This window comes from Hyla sarda, chromosome 9 (genome assembly GCF_029499605.1).
Source record: "Hyla sarda isolate aHylSar1 chromosome 9, aHylSar1.hap1, whole genome shotgun sequence".
Taxonomy (NCBI): Eukaryota; Metazoa; Chordata; class Amphibia; order Anura; family Hylidae; genus Hyla; species Hyla sarda.
The window spans coordinates 56,124,875-56,145,856 of NC_079197.1; the positions used below are offsets into that span (position 1 = coordinate 56,124,875).

At 44.4% G+C, this 20,982-nt stretch overlaps 1 protein-coding gene across 5 annotated transcripts in view; it reads left to right on the forward strand.

The window, feature by feature from the left end:
• The window catches only part of DLG3 (discs large MAGUK scaffold protein 3), a 390,374-nt gene that overhangs the window by 105,299 nt on the left and 264,093 nt on the right, over positions 1 to 20,982 (forward strand). Inside the window, exon 1 of one of the 5 annotated variants that reach the window (XM_056540775.1) lies at positions 3,101 to 3,121. The exons of the other annotated variants lie outside the window; for them this stretch is intronic. The gene's annotated coding sequence lies outside the window, so the exon portion shown is untranslated. Of the gene's footprint in view, positions 1 to 3,100; positions 3,122 to 20,982 lie in introns of those variants that run through there. 5 annotated transcript variants of the gene reach the window in all.

Below are 20,982 nucleotides of genomic sequence, written 5' to 3' on the forward strand. Positions count from 1 at the left end.
TCAGTGAATCGCTGGCTGCAGCATTGTCCAGCCTCGGCCAGTGATTGGCTGAGCAGCAGTGTGATGTATTGAGCCCAGTGTGACAGATTGACCACAAGAACCCGGAAGAGGATTGCACTGGAGGCCAGAGGCAGGACACCGGAAGCAACGGGGGGTGCTGGAGGTGAGGTAGAGTTTTTTTTTTTTTATCAAGGGCAGCTTGTAGACATAAGGAGCTGAAACTTCAACTGGTAATGAAGTGTCTTGGGGTCTGTGGCTTAACTCCTGAAGGCCTTAAGGACTCAGAAAATATTGTTTTTACGTTTTCGTTTTAACTCCTCGCCTTCTAAAAATCATAACTCTTTTATATTTTCATCCACAGACTAGTATGAGGGCTTGTTTTTTGCGTGACCAGTTGTCATGCATCACTCATTTTACCATAAAATGTATGACACAACCAAAACAATACTATTTGTGTGGGGAAATTGATAAGAAAACTGCAATTTTGTAAATTTTTGAAGGTTTAATTTTCAAGCTTTGCAATTTACGGTAACATAGACATGTTTTCTTTATTCTGTGGGTTAGTAAGATTAAAATGATACCCATGATTACATGATGGCTCATTTTTTGCGCCGTGATCTGTACTTTTGATTGATACCACATTTGTATATATAAAACTTTTAACCCCTTAAGGACTCGGGGTTTTTCCGTTTTTGCACTTTCGTTTTTTCCTCCTTACCTTTTAAAAATCATAACCCTTTCAATTTTCCACCTAAAAATCCATATTATGGCTTATTTTTTGCGTCGCCAATTCTACTTTGCAGTGACATTAGTCATTTTACCCAAAAATGCACGGCGAAACGGAAAAAAAAATCATTGTGCGACAAAATCGAAAAAAACGCCATTTTGTAACTTTTGGGGGCTTCCGTTTCTACGCAGTGCATATTTCGGTAAAAATTACACCTTATCATTATTCTGTAGGTCCATACGGTTAAAATGATACCCTACTTATATAGGTTTGATTTTGTCGCACTTCTGGAAAAAATCATAACTACATGCAGGAAAATTTATACGTTTAAAAATGTCATCTTCTGACCCCTATAACTTTTTTATTTTTCCACGTACGGGGCGGTATGAGGACTCATTTTTTGCGCCGTGATCTGAAGTTTTTATTGGTATGATTTTTGTTTTGATCTGACTTTTTGATCACTTTTTATTCATTTTATAATGTTATAAAAAGTTACCAAAATACGCTTTTTTGGACTTTGGAATTTTTTTGCGCGTACGCCATTGACCGTACAGCTTAATTAATGATATATTTTTATAGTTCGGACATTTACGCATGCGGCGATACCACATATGTTTATTTATTTTATTTTTTTACACTGTTTTATTTTTTTTATGGGAAAAGGGGGGTGATTCAAACTTTTATTAGGGAAGGGGTTAAATGACCTTTATTAACACTTTTTTTTACTTTTTTTTTGCAGTGTTATAGGTCCCATAGGGACCTATAACACTGCACACACGGATCTCTCATCCTGATCACAGGCGTGTATTAACACGTCTGTGATCAGCATTATCGGCGCTTGACTGCTCCTGCCTGGATCTCAGGCACGGAACAGTCATTCGTCGATCGGACACCGAGGAGGCAGGTAAGAGCCCTCCCGGTGTCCGATCAGCTGTTCGGGACGCCGCGATTTCACCGCGGCGGTCCCGAACAGCCCGACTGAGCAGCCGGGATACTTTCAGTTTCACTTTAGAAGCGGCGGTCAGCTTTGACCGCCGCTTCTAAAGGGTTAATACCGCACATCGCCGCGATCGGCGATGTGTGGTATTAGCCGCGGGTCCTGGCCGTTGATTAGCGCCGGGACCCACGCGATATGATCGCGGGAGCCGGCGCAGGACGTAAATATACGTCCTGCGTCGTTAAGGGGTTAATACATTTTTTATCAATTTTTTTGGTATAAAAAAGCAGCAATTTTTTTCTTTTTTTTTTTTTTTTTTACGTTCACACCGTTCACCGTATAGGATCATTAACATTATATATATTTTAATAGTTCAGATATTTACGCACAGGGCGATACTAAATATTGGGGGTATAATGAAGAAAAATTTACATTTTTATTGGGGGAGGGTTTTTTCAAATTTTTTAACCTTTGTTTTTAAACTTTTTTTTTTTTAACACTTTAATAGTCCCCATAGGGGACTATTTATAGCAATCATATGATTGCTAATACTGTTATGTGCTTTGCATAGGGCATAGCACTGATCAGTATTATCGGTCATCTTCTGCTCTGGTCTGCTTGATCTCAAACCAGAGCAGAAGACCTGTGGAAGGCGGCGGAGGCAGGTGAGGGGACCTGTGTCCACCATTATGGATGATCGGATCCCCGCAGCAGCGCTGCAGGCGATCCGATCATTCATTTTAGTGACTGCACTCCCGCAGATGTCATGATCTGTATTGATCACTGTATCTGAGGGGTTAATGATTGGGTGTTGCGGATGTCTGCCATTGTCGGCGGGTCCCTGGCTGCTATCAGCAGCCGGGACCTGCCGCGCATGACCCAAGCATCGCTCCAATGCTCGCGGTCATGTACAGGACTTAAATGTACGTCCAGGTGCATTAAGTACGTCCTTAAGTGCATTAAGGGGTTAAACAGAAAGAATCATGTAGTGGCCATCTGACAGATGGTAAACCAACTGGATTGATAACAGATTTGATATAGGGATAAACTAGTAAGTGGTCTACAGGATTAACATTTAATCAGTGTAAAACTCAGGTTGTCCAGATTTATCAAACTGTGAGAGAAAAAGTGGAGTGATTTTCAAACAGCAACCAATCACAGCTCAGCTTTCACTTTACCAGAGCTATGATTGGTTGCTGCAGAAAAATCACTCCACTTTTTCTCTTACACAGTTTGAAAATCTGGGCCATAGACTTTCCCAGAGAATATGCCCAAGTTAATATCCCAGAGTAGTCGCCAAAAGCAGTAGATAGATCTGAAGTGGTATGTAAGGTGAGATCAGGGCAGGTAGAATTCTTGCTACAGGCATGGTGTTAGAACTGTAAAGGAACAAGCAGAATTCAAGCCATGCCAGAAACAAAAACAAAACAAAAAAGAGGAGAAGACACAAACCAAAGGTAAGTCAAAAAAAGGAAAAAAAAGGAAGTCAGATGCAAATTTAAAGGGGTTTCAGCACCTAAAAACATATTGCCTATCCACAGAATAGTGAATACATGTCTGACCACAAAATGGCCAACCCCTGGGACTTCTGTGATCTCCTTAACGGGGCCCCAACTCTCCCTGCAGAAGGAAGAGCATTAGGTTGGCACATGTTTCATGCATTGTCCAGGGGAGGGCGGGTATGGTTAGGGTGTAAGTGCTTTAGTATTTTATATATGTTTTTATATTGTGCAATGTTGATATGTTTAACGCTAAGCATTAAAGTTATTAGTGTCACCTACATTGACCTACTGGTAGAGTGGTTACCAGTGGATTAATAGTGAGTAATAATGCTGGTGATGCTCAACCTGATGCTGTTTACTTTATTTATTTACATTGCCCCATTTCTGAGTTGTGTCTGAAAATCCAATTATGCAAATGATGTGGCTTGGTGCACTTGGGGTGTTTTCAGCCCTCTCAGGTGCACTCTTCTGCCCACTCAGTTCCACCCACTCCTGTCACATGACCATCACCGTCTCATGTCCTTCAGCCACATTCTTATCTATCCTGCACTGCCGATCTCCACATGCACTACATTTAGCAGATACATTCATGGACGAAAATGTTGGTACCCCTGAAATTTTTCTAGAAAATGAAGTATGTCTCACAGAAAAGGATTGCAGTAACACATGTTTTGCTATACACATGTTTATTCCCTTTGTGTGTATTGGAACTAAACCAAAAAAGGGAGGAAAAAAGCTAATTGGACATAATGTTACCCCAAACTCCAAAAATGGGCTGGACAAAATTATTGGCACCTTTTCATAATTGTGGAAAAATAAGATTGTTTCAAGCATGTGATGCTCCTTTAAACTCACCTGTGGCAAGTAACAGGTGTGGGCAATATATAAATCACACCTGAAAGCAGATAAGTAGGAGAGAAGTTCACTTAGTCTTTGCATTGTGTGTCTGTGTGTGCCACACTAAGCATGGACAACAGAAAGAGGAGAAGAGAACTGTCTGAGGACTTGAACCAAAATTGTGGAAAAATATCAACAATCTCAAGGTTGCAAGTCCATCACCAGAGATCTAGATTTGCCTTTGTCCATAGTGCGCAACATTATCAAGAAGTTTGCAACCCATGGCACTGTAGCTAATCTCCCTGGGCATGGACGGAAGAGAAAAATTGATGAAAGGTGTCAACGCAGGATAGTCCACATGGGGGATAAGCAGCCCTAAACAAGTTCCAAAGATATTCAAGCTGTCCTGCAGGCTCAGGGAACATCAGTGTCAGCGCGAACTATCCGTTGACATTTAAATGAAATGAAACACTATGGAAGGAGACCCAGGAGGACCCCAATGCTGACACAGAGACATAAAAAGGCAAGACTACATTTTGCCAAAATGAACTTGAGTAAGCCAAAATCCTTCTGAGAAAGCGTCTTGTGGACAGATGAGACCAAGATAGAGCTTTGTGGTAAAACACATTATTCAACTGTTTACCGAAAATGGAATGAGGCCTACAAAGAAAAGAACACAGTACCTACAGTGAAATATGGCGGAGGTTCAATGATGTTTTGGGGTTGTTTTGCTGCCCCTGGCACTGGGTGCCTTGAATGTGTGCAAGGCATCATGAAATCTAAAGATTACCAACGGATTTTGGGTCGCACTGTGCAGATGAGTGTCAGAAAGCTGGGCTTAAAGCCGAGATCTTGGGTCGTCCAGGAGGACAATGACCCCAAACATACGTCAAAAAGCACCTAGAAATGGAAACGTTCTGAAGTGGCCAGCAATGAGTCCAGATCTAAATCCCATTGAACACCTGTGGAGAGATCTTAAAATTGCTGTTGGAAAAAGGCGCCCTTCCAATAAGAGAGACCTGGAGCAGTTTGCAAAGGAAGAGTGGTCCAACATTACGGCTGAGAGGTGTAAGAAGCTTATTGATGGTGACAGGAAGCCACTGATTTCAGTTATTTTTTCCAAAGGATGTGCAACCAAATATTAAGTTAAGGGTGCCAATAATTTCGTCCAGACCATTTTTGGAGTTTGTTGTGACATTATCTCCAATTTGCTTTTTTTTTTTTGGTTTAGTTCCAATACACACAAAGGAAATAAACATGTGTATAGCAAAATGTGTTACTGCAATCCTTTTCTGTGAGAAATACTTCATTTTCTAGAACAATTTCAGGGGTGCCAACATTAACTGCCATGACTGTAGAAAGCAGGTCCTGGTCAGGCAGCCACTGAGGAGCAGAGATCTCCACACAACAACAGCAATGACTGCCTGACAAGGACCTGCTCTGTATCTGCTACATGCTGAAGGTGTAGGAACTGTGATGGTGTCATAATCATGTGACCAGTACTTTTGGGGGTGGAGCTTAGCAGTGTAGGATAGAAGAGAATGTGGCTGTAAGTCCTGTGATAATGATGATGATCATGTAACAGGAGTTGGCGGAGCTGGGCAGGCAGAAGAGTACATCAAGAGACTGGGAACGCCCCAGTGCACCATTTCCTTTGCATATTTGGATTTTCAGGGATAATTCTGGAATAGAGCAACGCAGGAAAAAAAGGTGAACAGTGTTGGAATCAGCATCCCCCACACTAATACTTTATACCAGGTTATAGATTCCCTGTAAAATATTTAATACAAGCAAAGCAATGCCTTCCGGAAAGGAAGCAGAGTTTGGTTTAGCCCAGTTCTCTCTTTAAGGTTTAGTAAGTCAGTAAGTCATTTGAAGCTTACCATCAAATACACTACATTTACCCTTAGAGGACCAAGGGACATATTTGTCCCATGTTTTAATTACCTGTATCAGGTAAATAAAAACATGGGACAAATACGTCCCTTGGTCCTCAAAGGGTTAAACAGAAGAAATTCACACAGGGAGTGCCTCAGGGTTCTACCTGCACCATGATCCATAAGTGCAACCCCTACAACTATAACTTCCATCATTCCCGGCACTTCATTGGGCCTCCACCCCACACGCTCCCCACTAGGCTGCTGCATATAGAGGTCTTATAGATGAGATTCCATCAGTATGTCATCAGTCTTGCTTCAGTATTGAATAAGTGTATATAGGTATAACTATGGAGCTGCAGCTGTCATGCAAAGCATTAAACTAAGTTGTCTGCAATCTTGTGGAGCAGTAGTATGCAGCAGTTAATACATAGCTAAAATTAATCAAGTAGAAATACAAAAAGTCGCAGTGTAGCCTTGACCTAAATACTGATGGGCTGCCTTTAAAACAGGAAATTGAACTATACTTTAAAACAGATGAAATGCAAATGAAATGTCAATCCTTTGTCACTTTAGTAAGATTAGTTTGTCACTATTACAGACTGATCCAAAGAAATGCAGTCTTCTATTAAGCATATTCAGCCATGAATTTAGATTTAGATTTTAGACAAAAAGATTGGAAGAGGGGTTATGACAAGAAAATTTTTTATAGATTTATTTACATGTACTGGTCAAAACAGCAAGGTTCACATTAGCATTGAGCTTTGTTCCAGCGACAAACAACAGACCTGATAGGTCTGTTGCACAAAGAATGCCAATGACACCCTATAGGTCCCAATGACTTTGACCTTTCTATAAGGTATCTGTTGTTTCGCAGGAGTTGAGCAGAGAAAACAAACCCATATGAGGTTCCTGCTCGAGAAAGCTTACAATCTATGAAGTATGGGATAGATACGAAAGGTGGAAAGTGCAAAATTAATTCAATGGTCCAGCCATGTTCAATAAATAGGAAAGAATACATAAGGTGGAGGAACCAGCCACCAACCAATTGCTTAAGGTCTAAAGTGCATATAGCGTAGAGGGACACTGCAAGTAATGTCAAGGGGATACTTAAATTAGGGATTGTCATACACCTGCTTGAAAAAAAGGTGTCTTTAGGGTTTGAAACTGAGGAAGTTGGGTATAAGCCTGATCGTCAGAGGTATAGCATTTCAAAGAATTGGTGGAGCATGAGCAAAGTCTTGGAGGCGGGAGTGAGATGTTTGGATTAAAGAAGATGTTCGTTTCTGATCATTAGCACAGGGGAGAACACGTAAAGGATGATAGACAGAGATGGGAAAGGAGATGTAGAGAGGTGCAGCATTGTGAAGGGCTATGTGGGTGAGTATGAAGAGTTTGCATTTGATTCTTGACTGAATGAGTAATCATTGTAGTGACCGATACAGGGAAGAGGCATCTGTGTAATGGCTGGAGAGGAAGATGAGTCTGGCTGCTGCATTTAAGATGGACTAGAGAGGGGAGAGTTTAAAGAAGGGAAGGCCTATTATTGAAGAGTTACAATAGTCCATACGAGAATGGATAAGACCAACCACAAGAGTTTTGGCTGTTTCATTAGTAAGAAAAGGGCGGGTAAGTCACAAGATCATAAAACAGACTGAATATAGGGAGTGAAAGACAGATCAAGTCTAGCTCCATCAGGCTTGCTCTCTAGGAATTATGGTAGCACCACAAACATGGAAATGTCAGGTGTAAGAAGCTTAGATGGAGGAAATACAAGAAGTTCTTGGTATGGTTTAGTTTCAGAAATAGGTAGGACGCAATGTTAGACAGCAGAGAGACAATTGATGGTTTTGAGTGTTGGGGAGACATCATGGGAAGAGGTATAGAGCTGAGTGTCATCAGCGCAGAGATGGAATTGAAAACCAAATTTACTGATAGTTTGTCCAATAGGGGTGGTGGAGAGGGCCCAGGACTGAACCCTGAAGAAACCCCGACAGTAAGAGAAAGAGAGAGAGACAGAAAATGATACACTTGATGGGAGAGGTTAAAGAGGTAGGGAGAAAACCAGGAGAGAGTGGAGTTCTTAAAGGGGTACTCGGCTACCCCAGCGTTTGGAACATTTTGCTCCAAACGCTTGGAGCGGGCGGCGTGTCATGACAGCATGGCCACGCTCCTTGTGACTTCACACCATGCCCCTCAATGAAAGTATACGGGAAGGGGCACGGCGGCCATCACTCCTTTCCCACAGACTTGCATTGAGGGGGTATGATGTCATGAGGGCCATGGTCATGATGTCATGACCCTCGCCGCCCACACCCAGCATTCTAAATGAATGCATAGACATCTTATCCCCTATCCTTTGGATAGGGGATAAGATTTCTAGGGGCAGAGTACCCCTTTAAGAACAATGGAGTGGGGCAGAGCAAGTAGGAGTTGGTGATCTACAATGTTAAACGCTGCTCAGAGATCAAAAATAAGTAGAAAGAAATCAGCTTTAGATTTTTTTTTTACTTTTAGCTTTTTATTATGTAAAAACTCAAAAAATGATTATATGCTTTACTTAAAGGGGTACTCTGCCCCTAGACATCTTATCCCCTATCCAAAGGATAGGGGATAAGATGTCAGATCGCCGCTGTCCTGCTGCTGGGGACCCCCGGGATTGCCGCTGCGGCACCCCGCTGTCATTACTGCACAGAGCGAGTCTGCTCAGCACATAATGACGGGAAATACAGGGGACGGAGCATCGTTACGTCACAGCTCCGCCCCTTGTGATGTCACGGCCCGCCCCCTCAATATGAGTCTATGGCAGGGGGCGTGGTGGTCGTCACGCCCCTGCCATAGACTTGCATTAAGGGGTGGACCGTGATGTCACGAGGGGCGGAGGCATGACATCATGATGCTCCGTCCCCTGTATCGCCCGTCATTACGCACAGAGCGAACTCGCTTTGTGCAACAATGATAGCGCAGTGCCGCAGCGGCGATCTCAGGGGTCCTTTCGATAGGGCATAAGATGCTAGGGGTGGAGTACCCCTTTAAAGTCACTGTATCAAGGGCAAGGCTTCGATTTGATGAGTTTTTGAATATGATGAGTTTTTTCTTCTTCATTTTATTAATTGGATCCCCTATAACTAGAGCAGCTATAGAAACCATATTTACAGAGGAAAATAGACCTGATCATTTGACAACTGTCACATTCAAGGCTGTAATGGATTTACTGTAGTTAGTCTGAACAGTCTAGATAGGTAACTCGCCTCTTGCCGATTACAAGATCATTGACAGCAGCGAAGGCAGTGTGTATCCAGTTAACCAAATGCATTGTTTTCTCCCATACAGGAGCGCATACGGCAGGGGGGAGCTGAAACCTCGCGCTCCTGTATGCCTTTGTGTGCGCTCCCGTATGTCATTCATTTCAATGAGCCGGCCGGAGTGAAACGTTTGGTCCGGTCGGCTCATTTTTGCGCTGTATGCGCTTTTTCCCCGGACCTAAAACTGTGGTCAACCACGGTTTTAGGACCGGTTGTAAAAGCCCAAACAGCGCAAAAATGAGCCGACCGGACCGAACGTTTCACTCCAGCCGGCTCATTGAAATGAATTACATACGGGAGCTCATACGAAGGTATACGGGAGCTCGAGGTTTCAGCTCCCCCCTGCCGTATGCGCTCCCGTATGGGAGAAAACACAGTGTGAACCCTGCGTTACATAGTGGAAGCTATGTGCTGGGGCATAAATATATATATATTTTTTTTTTTTAGAGAACGTTAGCTCTTTGTGACATAGATCTTGCTAGTCAAGTATTTTTTAATGAATAATAACCAAAACAGAGGGAATTCATCCCTCAAGGAGTAAACTTATTACTTATTAAAATGAAACCTTCCAATTGTGGAATTGCAGAGAAATAAGATGTAGCTGGTTTAAAGGGGTACTTCGATGGAAAACTTATTTATTTATTTTTTAAATCAACTCGTGCCAGAAAGTTAAACAGATTTGTAAATTACTTCTATTAAAAAATCATAATCCTTTTTAGTACTTATTAGCTGCTGAATCCTACAGAGGAAATTATTTTCTTTTTGAAATACCAAACTCTCTGCTGAATCACGAGCACAGTGCTCTCTGCTGACATCTCTGTCCATTTTAGTATTCAGCAGCTAATAAGAACTGGAAGGATTAAGGATTTTTTAAATAAAAGTAATTTACAAATCCGGAGTACCCCTTTAAATAAAATATGTGATTTATTAAATAAATATCAATAATATACACTAAGTATTGTATCTGTGCAGGGCCCTTGCTAAAGATCCAGTAAAATTAGTTATAACAGCATTAAAATATGGTATCAATGCCAGTACAGTCATTGCCGTTAATGTTGGCACTAGAGATGAGCGAACTTACAGTATATTCGATTCGTCACGAACTTCTCGGCTCGGCAGTTGATGACTTTTCCTGCATAAATTAGTTCAGCTTTCAGGTGCTCCGGTGGGCTGGAAAAGATGGATACAGTCCTAGGAGACTCTTTCCTAGGAATGTATCCACCTTTTCCAGCCCACCGGAGCACCTGAAGGCTGAACTAATTTATGCAGGATAAGTCATCAACTGCCGAGCCGAGAAGTTCGTGACGGATCGAATTTACTGTAAGTTCGCTCATCTCTAGTTGGCACCCCTGAAATTTTTCAAGAAAATTAAGTATGTTTCTCAGAAAAGGATTGCAGTAACATATATTTTGCTATACACATGTTAATTCCCTTTGTGTGTATTGGAAATAAACCAAAAAAGGGAGAAAAAAAAGCAAATTGGACATAATGTCACACCAAACTCCAAAAATGGTCTGGACAAAATTATTTGCACCCTAAATATTTGGTTGCACACCCTTTGGAAAAAAATAACTGAAATCAGTCACTTCTTATTACATCAGTAATCTTCATACACCTCTCAGCCGGAATCTTGAACCACTCTTCCTTTGCAAACTGCTCCAGGTCTCTCTTATTCGAAGGGCGCAATTTCCCAACAGCAATTTCAAGATCTCTCTACAGGTGTTCAATGGGATTTAGATCTGGACTCATTGCTGCCACTTCAGAACTCTCCAGCGCTTTGTTGCCATCCATTTCTGGGTGCTTTTTGACGTATGTTTGGGGTCATTGTCCGGCTGGAAGACCCAAGATCTGGGACGCAAACCCAGCTTTTTGACACTGGGCTGTACAGTGCGACCCAAAATCCGTTGATAATCCTCAGATTTCATGATGCCTTGCACACATTCAAGGCACCCAATGCCAGAGGAAGCAAAACAACCCCAAAACATCATTGAACCGCCACCATATTTCACATGTAGGTACTGTGTTCTTTTCTTTGTAGGCCTCATTCCGTGTTTGGTAAACAGTAGAATGATGTGCTCCACCAAAAAGCTCTATCTTGGTCTCATCTGTCCACAAGACATTTTCCCAGAAGGATTTTGGCTTGCTCAAGTTCATTTTGGCAAAATGTAGTCTTGCTTTTTTATGTCTCTGTGTTAGCAGTGGGGTCCTCCTGGGTCTCCTGCCATAGCGTTTCATTTCATTTAAATGTTGACGGATAGTTCACGCTGACATTGATGCTCCCTGAGCCTGCAGGACAGCTTGAATATCTTTGGAACTTGTTTGGGGCTGCTTATCAACCATCCGGACTATCCTGCGTTGACACCTTTCATCAATTTTTCTCTTCCGTCCATGCCCAGGGAGATTAGCTACAGTGCCATGGGTTGCAAGCATCTTGATAATGTTGGGCACTGTGGACAAAGACAAATCTAGATCTCTGGAGATGGACTTGTAACCTTGAGATTGTTGATATATTTTCACAATTTTGGTTCTCAAGTCCTCAGACAGTTCTCTTCTCTTTCTGTTCTCCATGCTTAGTGTGGCACACACAGGCACACAATGCAAAGACTAAGTGAACTTCTCTCCTTTTTATCTGCTTTCAGGTGTGATTTTTTATATTGCCCACACCTGTTACTTGAGTTTAAAGGGGCATCACCTGCATGAAACAATCTTATTCATCCACAATTTTAAAAGGGTGCCAATAATTTTGTCCAGCCCATTTTTGGAGTTTGATGTGACATTATGTCCAACTTGCTTTTATTCCTCTTTTGGTTTAGTTCCAATACACAAAAAGGGAATAAACATGTGTATAGCAAAACATGTGTTACTGCAATCCTTTTCTGTAAGACATACTACATTTACTGGAAACATTTCAGAGGTGCAACATTTATGGTCATGACTGTATTTGTAATAATCATTATAGCAATAAAAATTTTCACAGTATGCCACCTTTGTATTGTTTCTCAGTTAACCCATTAACCTCTTAAGGACTCACGGCGTACTTGTACGCCCTGAGCCCGGTCCCGGTGTGAAAAACGGGTCACGCTGTGACCCCGCATCACACCGGGTCGGTCCCGGCTGCTAACGATAGCCGGGACCCTGGGCTAACAGCGTGTGGCACCGATCATTGTGCCACGCGCTGTTAACCCTTCAGACGCGGCGATCAAAGTTGATCGCTGCGTCTGAAAACGAAAGTAAACACTTCCCGGCAGCTCAGTCGGGCTGATCGGGACATCGAGGTCTCCTTACCTCTCTCCGCAGCGTCCTATCGGGGTTTGATTGCTAAAAAGCCTGAGCTACAGGCTTGAGCAATTGAGCCCCTATCTCGCTGATCCGTGCAAAGCTATTGCTTTGCAGGGATCAGCATAAGAGATCAGTGTGTGCAGTGTTATAGGTCTCTAAGGGAGCTATAGCACTGCAAAAAAAAGTGAAAAAAAAGTTAACAAAGGTCATTTAACCCCTTCCCTAATAAAAGTTTGAATCACCCCCCTTTTCCCATAAAAAAAACTGTGTAAATAAAAATTAGCATATGTGGTATCGCCGCGTGCGTAAATGTTCGAACTCTAAAATGCTATCATTAATTAAACCGCACTGTCAATGACGTATGCGCAAAAAAATTCCAAAGTCCAAAATAGCGTATTTTTGGTCACTTTTTATATCATAAAAAAATTTATGAAAAGCGATCAAAAAGTCCGATCAACATAAACATGGTACCGATAAAAACTTCAGAACACGGCGCGAAAAGTGAGCCCTCATACCAGCCCGTAGACGGAAATATAAAAAAGTTACAGGGGGTCAGAAGATGACAATTTTAAACATATAAATTTTCCTGCATGTAGTTATAATTTTTTTCAGAAGTGCGACAAAATCAAACCTATATAAATAGGGTATAATTTTAACCATATGGACCTACAGAATAAAGATTAGGTGTAATTTTGACCAAAAAATGCACTGCGTAGAAACAGAAGCCCCCAAAAGTTACAAAATGAAGTTTTTTCTTACATTTTGTCGCACAATGATTTTTTTTTCGCTTCGCCGTGGATTTTTTGGTAAAATTACTAATGTCACTGCAAAGTAGAATTGGTGGTGCAAAAAATAAGCCATCATATGGATTTTTAGGTGCAACATTGAAAGCATTATGATTTTTGGAAGATGATGAGGAAAAAATGAAAATGCAAAAACGGAAAAACACTGAGTCCTTTTTTTTTTTTTGCACTTTCGTTTTTTCCTCTTTACCTTTTAAAAATCTAACCCTTTCAATTTTGCACCTAAAAATCCATATGTGGGCTTATTTTTTGAGCCACCAATTCTACTTTGTAATTACATCAGTCATTTTACTCAAAAATCTTCGGCGAAGCGGGAAAAAATCATTGTGCGACAAAATTGAAGAAAAAACACAATTTTGTAACTTTTGGGGCTTCCGTTTCTACGCAGTACATTTTTCAGTAAAAATGACACTTTGGCCCTTATTTAGTAAGTGTTGTGTAGGTTTCTTTGTGGGTTTTAATTCCCTGCAATTTATTTTCCACAGTATTTACTAAGGTTTCCCTACATTTTGCTTTTTTTTTTACACATGATCTGATCTGTCTGGTTTTCCTCAGCTCAAATCCACCACATTTTATGTGGAAACCTTAGTAAATATGTAGTTTTTTTGTGAAAATGTTGGGAACACGCACCTTTTCGGAGACCACGCCCTTTTGCCAGATGACCACGCCCCTTTTCGGGTTTTCTTAGCAAAATGGAGAGTTAGTCAGGGTTTTTTCAATTCTGGTGCAAACAGAATTTCTGGCAGAATGCGACAGAACATATCGGGTTTGCAATAGTAAATGAGGGCCTTTATCTTTATTCTGTAGGTCCATACGATTAAAATGATCCCCTACTTATATAGGTTTGATTTTGTCGGACTTTTGGAAAAAATCATAACTACATGCATGAAAATTAATACATTTAAAATTGTCATTTTCTGACCCCTATAACTTTTTTAATTTTCTGTGTATGGGGAGGTATGAGGGCTATTTTTTGCGACATGATCTGAAGTTTTAATCGGTACCATTTTTGTATTGATCGGACTTTTTGATCTCTTTTTATTCCTTTCTTTTATGGTATAAAAAGTGACCAAAAATACGCTATTTTGGACTTTGGTATTTTTTGCGCGTACGCCATTGACCATGCGGTTTAATTTATTATATATTTGTCACGATTCGGCTTCCAGGTAGTGGATCCTCTGTGTCAGCGAGGGATTGGCGTGGACCGTGCTAGTGGACCGGTTCTAAGAGGCTACTGGTTTTCACCAGAGCCCGCCGCAAAGCGGGATGGTCTTGCTGCGGCAGTAGCAACCAGGTCGTATCCACTAGCAACGGCTCTACCTCGCTGACTGCTGAGAAGGCGTGGGACAGAAGGACTAGGCAGAGGCAAGGTCAGACGTAGCAGAAGGTCGGGGGCAGGCGGCAAGGTTCGTAGTCAGGATGGGTAGCAGAAGTTCAGGTACACAGGCTTTGGACACACTAAACGCTTTCACTGGCACAAGGCAACAAGATCCGGCAAGGGAGTGCATGGGAGGAGGTCAGATAAAGGCAGGGAGCAGATGGGAGCCAATTAAGCTAATTGGGCCAGGCACCAATCATTGGTGCGCTGGCCCTTTAAGTCGCAGAGAGCTGGCGCGCGCGCGCCCTAGAGAGCGGAGCCGCGCGCGCCAGCACATGACAGCAGGGGACCGGGACGGGTAAGTGACCTGGGATGCGATTCGCGAGCGGGCGCGTCCCGCTGTGCGAATCGCATCCCCGACGGCCATGACAGTGCAGCGCTGCCGGTCAGCGGGACTGACCGGGGCGCTGCGGGGATAGAGACGCCGTGAGCGCTCCGGGGAGGAGCGGGGACCCGGAGCGCTAGGCGTAACAGTACCCCCCCCCTTAGGTCTCCCCTTTTCTTTGACCGGTAACTGCCTCCCCTGGGATGAGGACACCGGGAAAGAATGGAGGGTTTCCTCAACGGCAGGCAGTACAGCAGGAGTGGGAATGGGGAGGGAGGGCAGAGGGCGAAGCCTGGCACGGGGCAGTGTGACACCAGGACGGGGGCCATGAGGAGGCACAGAGGTTTGCCTGACGGGACTGGGAGGGGGGGAGAGGCACTTCCTATGGCAGGCAGAGTCCCAGTTCTTTATCTCCCCGGTTGTCCAATCAAGGGTGGGGGAATGAAGCCGGAGCCATGGCAGACCGAGGAGGACCTCAGAGGTACAGTTGGGGAGAATGAAGAACTCAATCCTTTCGTGGTGGGGTCCGATAGACATCAGGAGGGGTTCTGTGCGGTAACGCACGGTGCAGTCCAATCTGGCTCCGTTGACCGCGGAAATGTAGAGCGGTTTGACGAGACGGGTCACCGGGATGCTGAATTTATTAACAAAGGACTCCAAAATAAAATTCCCGGAGGCACCAGAGTCCAAGCAGGCCACGGCTGAGAGGGAGGAGTTGGCTGTAGGAGAAATCCGCACGGGCACCGTGAGACGTGGAGAAGAAGACTTAGAACCAAGAGATGCCACACTCACGTGAGCTGGGTGCGTGCGTTTCCCAGGCGTGGAGGACGGATAGGGCAATCCACCAAGAAATGCTCGGTACTGGCACAGTACAGACAGAGATTTTCTTCTCTACGGCGATTCCTCTCTTCCTGGGTCAGGCGAGACCGATCCACTTGCATGGCCTCCTCGGCGGGAGGCCCAGGCATAGACTGCAAAGGATGCTGTGGGAGAGGTGCCCAGAGATCTAAGTCTTTTTCCTGGCGGAGCTCTTGGTGTCGCTCAGAAAAACGCATGTCAATGCGGGTAGCCAAATGGATGAGTTCTTGGAGGTTGGCAGGAATCTCTCGTGCGGCCAGCACATCCTTGATGCGACTGGATAGGCCTTTTTTAAAGGTCGCGCAGAGAGCCTCGTTATTCCAGGATAATTCAGAAGCAAGAGTACGGAATTGTATGGCGTACTCGCCAACGGAAGAATTACCCTGGACCAGGTTCAGCAGGGCAGTCTCAGCAGAAGAGGCTCGGGCAGGTTCCTCAAAGACACTTCGGACTTCAGCGAAGAAGGACTGGACTGTGGCTGTGGCAGGATCATTGCGGTCCCAGAGCGGTGTGGCCCAAGACAAGGCCTTTCCTGAAAGAAGGCTTACTACGAACGCCACCTTAGACCGTTCTGTAGGAAACAAGTCCGACAACATCTCCATATGCAGGGAACACTGAGACAAAAATCCACGGCAGAGTTTAGAGTCCCCATCAAATTTGTTCGGCAGGGACAAGCGTAGGTTAGGAGCGGCCACTCGCTGCGGAGGAGGTGCAGGAGCTGGCGGAGGAGATGGTTGCTGCTGTAGCAGAGGCAGAAGTTGCTGTAACATGGCGGTCAACTGCGACAGCTGCTGTCCTTGTTGGGCAATCTGCTGCGATTGCTGAGCGACCACCGTGGGAAGATCAGCGAGACTTGGCAGCGGCACCTCAGCGGGATCCATGGCCGGATCTACTGTCACGATTCGGCTTCCAGGTAGTGGATCCTCTGTGTCAGCGAGGGATTGGCGTGGACCGTGCTAGTGGACCGGTTCTAAGAGGCTACTGGTTTTCACCAGAGCCCGCCGCAAAGCGGGATGGTCTTGCTGCGGCAGTAGCAACCAGGTCGTATCCACTAGCAACGGCTCTACCTCGCTGACTGCTGAGAAGGCGTGGGACAGAAGGACTAGGCAGAGGCAAGGTCAGACGTAGCAGAAGGTCGGGGGCAGGCGGTAAGGTTCGTAGTCAGGATGGGTAGCAGAAGTTCAGGTACACAGGCTTTGGACACACTAAATGCTTTCACTGGCACAAGGCAACAAGATCCGGCAAGGGAGTGCATGGGAGGAGGTCAGATAAAGGCAGGGAGCAGATGGGAGCCAATTAAGCTAATTGGGCCAGGCACCAATCATTGGTGCGCTGGCCCTTTAAGTCGCAGAGAGCTGGCGCGCGCGCGCCCTAGAGAGCGGAGCCGCGCGCGCCAGCACATGACAGCAGGGGACCGGGACGGGTAAGTGACCTGGGATGCGATTCGCGAGCGGGCGCGTCCCGCTGTGCGAATCGCATCCCCGACGGCTATGACAGTGCAGCGCTCCCGGTCAGCGGGACTGACCGGGGCGCTGCGGGGAGAGAGACGCCGTGAGCGCTCCGGGGAGGAGCAGGGACCCGGAGCGCTAGGCGTAACAATATTTTTATAGTTCGGACATTTACGCACGCCGCAATACCGCATATATTTATTTTTATTATGTTTATATTTTTTATATGGAATTTGGGAAAAGGGGGACGATTTAAACTTTTAATTAGGAAGGGGTTAATGAGTGTGTTTTTAAACTTTTTTTTACACTTTAGTGCCCTTAGGGAACTTTTAGGAGGAATCATTTGATTCCTCATACAGATGAATGGGGTTCTATAAAACGCGCTCGATTGATAAAGCCTGGCCCTGCCAGCAGAGAGAACTGTGGTCGTGACAAAAAAGAAATCCAAAAAGAAAAGAATTTCCTCTGTAGTATACATACACTAATAAGTACTGAAAGGATTAAGATTTTTTTAATAGAAGTAATTTACAAATCTGTTTAACTTTCTGGTATCAGTTAATAAAAAAAAAAAAAAAAAAAAAAGTTTTCAACCAGAGTACCCCTTTAACCCTTTAGATCGTCACTGTTGACAGCAGCGTCTAAGGGACATTTAAACAATCCCTGGTGGTCCAGTGGGTTGGATCCCCCTCCCCACAGAGCAATCGGGGGGCAAGCGCAGAGCACACAGATCAATGTGGTTCTATGAAGCTACATTGATCTGTATAATGATTCCTCCTAAAAGTCCCCTAAGGGGACTAAAAGTGTGAAAAAAAGTTAAATAGGTGACAATTTAAAACGTATTAATTTTCCTGCATGTAGTTATGATTTTTTCCAGAAGTACGAAAAAATCACACCTATATAAGTAGGGTACCATTTTAATCATATGGACCTACAGAATAAAGAGAAGGTGTCGTTTTTTGTGAAAAATGTACTACGTAGAAACAGAAGCCCCCAAAAGTTACAAAATTGTGTTTTTTCTTCAATTTTGTTGCACAATGATTTTTTTTTTTTTTTGGGGTAAAATGACTGATGTCACTGCAAAGTAGAATTGATGGTACAAAAAATGAGCCATCATATGGATTTTTAGGCACATAACTGAAAGGGTTATAATTTTTTAAAGGTAAGGAGGAAAAAACAAAAGTGCAAAAACGGAAAAACGCTCGGTCCTTCAGGGGATAAACCAAGAAGAGTTGCGATATGAGCGCTGGATGATGCAAAAGTTATAGTATAATTGCACACTATCCCGTTATCGGGATGTGGATTTTAGCGGAGAGTATGCGATACAGGTTGGCACGGGCTGTGCCCGGCCTGTATGTACAGAGTACCTGTTTCCAGATGCTAGAGGTGTCCTTGCGGTTCGCTGGTTCCACCAACTGCAGGGGGATGACGATTTCTCCTGCTGCTATGTGGCACGGCACTGCTTCCGGCTGTAAAAGAATCCTGGCAGGCACGAGTGGTGAGTGCAGACCTTGTCAGCGGCATCCTCGTGTAACAGTTGGAGGCTTTCAAGTGTGTAGTAAACCTTGCAGTGGTCTCCAGATGCGGGGACTCCAGAGCTTGCAAGGGATTTGAGTGCAAATTTGCAATAGCTATATGCAATAGCGATTTGGTGGCAGCACTGGACTGTGTGCTGTGATGGGGAGGCCAGTACTGCAACCAAATTTTAATGAACCTGTCTTTTATGACTGATGCTGTATATTTGTTAAACACTGTTTGTCATTTGGTTTTTGTCTAATACATCTTTTGTGTTCCTAGCAAAAACCTTTAATAAAAAAAGAAAGGGAAATTAATTACTTACACATATTACCAAGTATAATTACTCAGCTATCTGACAAATTATTTATACAACTTATAGCACATTTAGGAGTTATTATGCAAAAAATGGAATTTGCATGGCTCTATTATACATCCATCATACTGTACACAAAAAGATATCAGAGCTTGCATTGTACAGACTTCATAGAGAGGAATACAGTTTTTTTTAATAGAGTTTAAGCAAAAAAAAAACGATGACTTTTGCCATGTCGATCGCATGCCATATTATGAAAGTATTGCCCCATTGAAGCATTGTTTTTAGGAGCAATTACAGTACCTTACTGAGATAACATCAGGCAGCATGATGATGAGCGTCTTTATAAAAATTATGGAATCCTAAAAACTTTATTTACTGTTGTACACTTTCTGCTTTGCTGTGTGCATAAAGCCTTAGACTGTGTGGACCTCTGTCTCTGTCTCTGAGTTAAAAAAAAAAAAGGGAGACATCCTCAAAACATGTTGAGTTAATGACATAATAAATAATTTTGGATAACCAGCTTCTGCAGAGCTTTATCCTTTCAATGGTTTTCTAAAGCCGATCTGCATTTAGGGTAAGTGGTGTTATAAAATTTAAGACTGCTGCTCCCTTGCTGGAACCTTGGACCATGATCTGATTCTTGAGGTGGGTGCAGGGCCGGATTAACGTAGGGGCGGATGGAGCTGCCGCTCCAGGCCCCTACGTTAAAATAGGCCCAGCGAATAGCATTGGCGGCCCGCGACAGCTTTATTTACAGAAAAAGAGGGCCGGCCATGCAGAGGAGGCTCTTTCATTAGGCCACCGCCTAAGGCCTCGCTCTGACTCCTGACCAAAGCTCAAGCCCTAAGTGGTCTAATGGAAGAGCCGCTCCTGGGGCTGCTGAGTGTGCCGTGCGCAGACACGTCCCCTATGTCCCCGCCCCGGAGCACGGGAGAAAGAAGGAGCGCAGGAGAAAAGAGCGCTGGCCCTCAGCACCATCACGTCGTCCGTTGCTGCCTGATTGCCAGGTGCCCCCTCAGTGACCTCAGCTACCCCCCCCCCCCCCCCAGCACAGGGAGCACGGAGAAGTTCGCGCCTCCCTGCTCTGAAAAGTTCTTGTCTTCATTCCCCTGAGACCTTTCTGCGTGGAAGATAAGAAGAACTGTGCCGGCGGGGGGGCGGAGGTCATTTGTTATGCAGTTAGTAGTCCTGTTGAGGTAAGGATGCCTTAAAGGAGTAGTCCAGTGGTGATTCAGTGGTGAGCAACTTATCCCCTATCCTAAGGATAGGGGATAAGTTGCAGATCGCGGGGGGTCCGACCCCTGGGGCCCCCCGCGATCTCCTGTACGGAGCCCCGACAGCCCGCTGGAAGGGGGCGTGTCGACCTCCGCACGAGGCGGCGTCCGACACGCCCCCTCAATACAACTCTATGGCAGAGCCGAAGCGCTGCCTTCGGCAATCTCCGGCTCTGCCATAGAGATGTATTGAGGGGGCGTGTCGGCCGCCGCCTCGTGCGGGGGTCGACACCCGCTATCTGGCCGGAGAGCCGGGGCCCCGTACAGAGAGATCGCAGGGGGCCCCCGCGGTCGGACCCCCCGCGATCTCAAACTTATCCCCTATCCTTAGGATAGGGGATAAGTTTTTCACCACTGGACTACTCCTTTAATGGGTTCTCATTTTGTCCGGTGGTAATCCCCCAGTGTTTTCAAAACAGTGAGCCTCCAGCTGTTGCAAAACTACAACTCCCAACATGCTCCCAACGGCTGTCTGGGCATGTTGGGAGTTGTAGTTTTGCAACAACTGGAGACTCACTGTTTGGAAAACGCAGATACTGTAGATAGATATTAGATTAGATAGATATGAGATGGATAGATAGATATGAGATAGAGAGATAGA